The sequence below is a fragment of the Carya illinoinensis genome, chromosome 11 (genome assembly GCF_018687715.1).
Source record: "Carya illinoinensis cultivar Pawnee chromosome 11, C.illinoinensisPawnee_v1, whole genome shotgun sequence".
Taxonomy (NCBI): Eukaryota; Viridiplantae; Streptophyta; class Magnoliopsida; order Fagales; family Juglandaceae; genus Carya; species Carya illinoinensis.
In genome coordinates, this window is record NC_056762.1 from 42,359,674 (window position 1) to 42,362,993 (window position 3,320).

General features: G+C 35.9%; 1 pseudogene; it reads left to right on the forward strand.

The window, feature by feature from the left end:
• Positions 1 to 270: 270 nt before the first annotated feature.
• Positions 271 to 2,471, forward strand: LOC122282516 (annotated as a pseudogene).
• Positions 2,472 to 3,320: the final 849 nt, after the last annotated feature.

The window sequence follows — 3,320 nt, forward strand, 5'->3', positions numbered from 1 at the left end:
TCCGCGTGATCATGTAAGACACGTGGATACGGGATATACAAGGAATAATTGGCCTTCCTGGACCCTAGTGCGAAACAGACTATCGCAATCCATCTCAGCCGCGAACACATAACGTACTATATAAAAAGGAGATGATCGACCATCAAATTAAATCACAGTAATAGAACGTGGTGAAGGCGATATATATATCGTCATCCTGCGTGTGGCTGTACTACTGATTTATGTAGAGATATGATACTTTTTGGCATTTTCATTTCATTTCAACGACCGATGCTCACGGCTATGGTTGAGAAGCCTTCACAAAAACTGAACTTGATTGATGCAATTCAGCGCTTAGGCGTGTCTTTCCATTTTGATAATGAGATTCAAGAAATTCTGCAACAACTGCAGAAGATTCATGAAAGTGATAACCCCGAATATAATGATGACATCTACGTACATTGTTGCCTTGCTATTTCGACTACTTAGACAAGACGGCTATTATGTTTCATGTAGTAAAAAATGCTTGCTTAATCAATGAATTAAATATTTTAAAAATAAAAGACAACCCGTTTCACGTTATGGGATTAAAAAGTACCTAACCGTACTATTTAATACACATAAACACATATATATTAATCTCCTTCCATGGGGTGACTCATTTGATGTCATTGAAATATTGTGAAGTAGATATGTTCAACAAGTTCAAGGACAACAAAGGGAATTTTAAACGATTGCTTTGCAATGACGTGAAAAGAATTTTAAGCTTGTATGAAGCCCCACATTTCAGGGTAAAAGGTGAAGATATATTGGATGAGACTCTTGTCTTCACTACCACACATCTTGAGTCTGTAAAGTCCCAATTAAGCGGGCCTCTAGCAGCACAAGTAACCCATGCCTTGAAACAGCCTATCTGGAAAGGACTACAAAGGCTAGAGGCAAGGCATTACTTTCCTGTATACCAAGAAGATGCTTCACATGATAAAGTTCTTAAATTTGCAAAGTTGGATTTCAACCTATTGCAGAAAGTGCACCAGAAAGAACTTTCCGACACTGCCAGGTCAGTTATTAAGCTCCATTTCAGAGTACTTGCAAGTACTATGAGTAAGCTAGCTTATATATGATGATATGATAATTGTAGGTAATTGATAGAATGATTATTTTAAATTATGTTTTACAGTTGGTGGAAGGACTTGGACTTTTCAAAGAAGCTACCATTTATCAGAGACAGGGTGGTTGCATGCTATTTTTGGATACTGGGAGTGTACTTTGAGCCCCAATATTGCTTTGCTAGGAGGATGCTAACCAAAGTGATCTCCATAACCTCTGTTATTGATTATATCTATGATGTGTATGGTACAATTGAAGAAATTGACCTCTTTACTGAAGCAATCGAGAGGTTGAGATTGAGACACATCCTGATCATATTTGCATTTATTCTTTATTTTTTCTAATTAACTGGGAAAACTAAATTGAACAGAAATTACCTATTTTACAGGTGGGATATGAGTGTCGTAAATAAACTCCCGAAGTACATGAAAATTAGTTATCAGGCACTTCTAGACGTTTACACTGAAATGGAGCAAAACCTAGGTAAAGAAAAGTCATATCGCGTCCAGTATGCAATAGAAGCATTAAGCATCATAGCTCTGGCAAATTAAGCCAAAAAAAAAAAAACAAACAAACATATATAACAGGAAATATTATGTTTGACTATATTATATGTTTCAAAAACATTAGTATTTGTCCTGATTGTGAATTGCTTGTATCTACGTACGTATGTTGTCTTAGATGAAGAATCAAGTTAGAGCATACCACCATGAAGCCAAATGGTTCCACCAGAAATACATACCAACAATGGATGAATATATGCCCCTTGCTTTGGTTACCTCTGGCTACGCAATGTTAGCGACCACATCCTTAGTCAGAATAGGAGAAATTCTCACAAAGGATTCCTTCAAATGGTTGTTTAGTGACCCTAAAATAGTCACAGCTTCAACAGTAGTTTGTCGACTCATGAATGACATCGTGTCACACAAGATTTAATTATTTCTCCTTTTCTCCTTTATAATAATAATTTATAAAACTGCCCTATTAATTTATATACTAACATATATAAACAATTCTTCAATAATAATACTTGCAATTTGAGCAAAAGAGGGGCCGCATTGCTTCAACTGTTGAATGCTACATGAGACAGCACAATGTTACAGGAGAAGAAGCAGTCCATGAATTGAGGAAACAAGTGACAGATGCATGGAAGGATATAACAAAGAGTGCCTCTACCCAATCGAAGGGTTCTCAACCTTGCACGTGTCATTGATGTTGTGTACAAGGACGGAGATGGCTACACACATGCTGGAATTGTGCTCAAAGGTTTTGTGGCATCTTTAATGGTGGATCATGTGCCCTTATAAGCGTCATGGACCTCTGCATCAGTGGTTGTCGATCACAGGGAATAGTTGATAGGTTTACATTTACGTGTTAATAAAGATAAAGAGAACGATCTTGTAGAATAAATTAGGCACCGTTTGGTTACATAAATGACATGAGATGAAATGTTTTAAATAGTAATAAATAAAATATTGTTATAATATAATTTTTGAATATTAATTTTGTATTGAGATTTGAAAAAGTTAGATTATTTATTATATTTTGTATAGAGATTTAAAAAATGTGTAATAATGAGTTGAGATGAGATGAGATGAGATTTTTAGTTTTGGTTAACCAAATAAAGCCTTAATAAGTTCAACAGATTGCTCAACACATGCATCTAAATATATAAGCTCGGGGCTTGGTCTCTTTCTTCTTATTCTGATGACATGACTGCTTTAGTGACCGTTTAAATTCAAGTTAATGTCTTAATAAAGTGAATTGTGATCGATTCGAGTTGCAAATATATTATTATAAGTTTCTAATTCTTAATTTGTAGCACTAGCTTGTATAAAAATTGGTCATTCTCTTAAAAAATTTATGACTAGGCTGGATTCGGGCTTAAGCCTAGGCTGGGGAAAGACTACCGGGCCTTCAATCAAGCAACAAAAATTCTTGTATTTGGGACTGGGCCTATGTATTAGAGTAACCCCAAACAAATCTCTAGGCTTGGCTGACTAGGCTTCTGGCTAGCCCAGCTTAAACACATGTAACTTTAAAAAATCTCTCATTCTGCAACACCCAAACTCAATTACTCACACTAGTTGCACGTGATTGAATAATAATTAAGAGTTTAGTCATGAAAAAGTTGCTTGTGCAGCTAACCATGGGCCTAAACTCCATGGTTTAAAGGCCCATCGCATGTAATACCGACTACCATGGTTGGCTTTGTTAAGCCTCTGATTCTT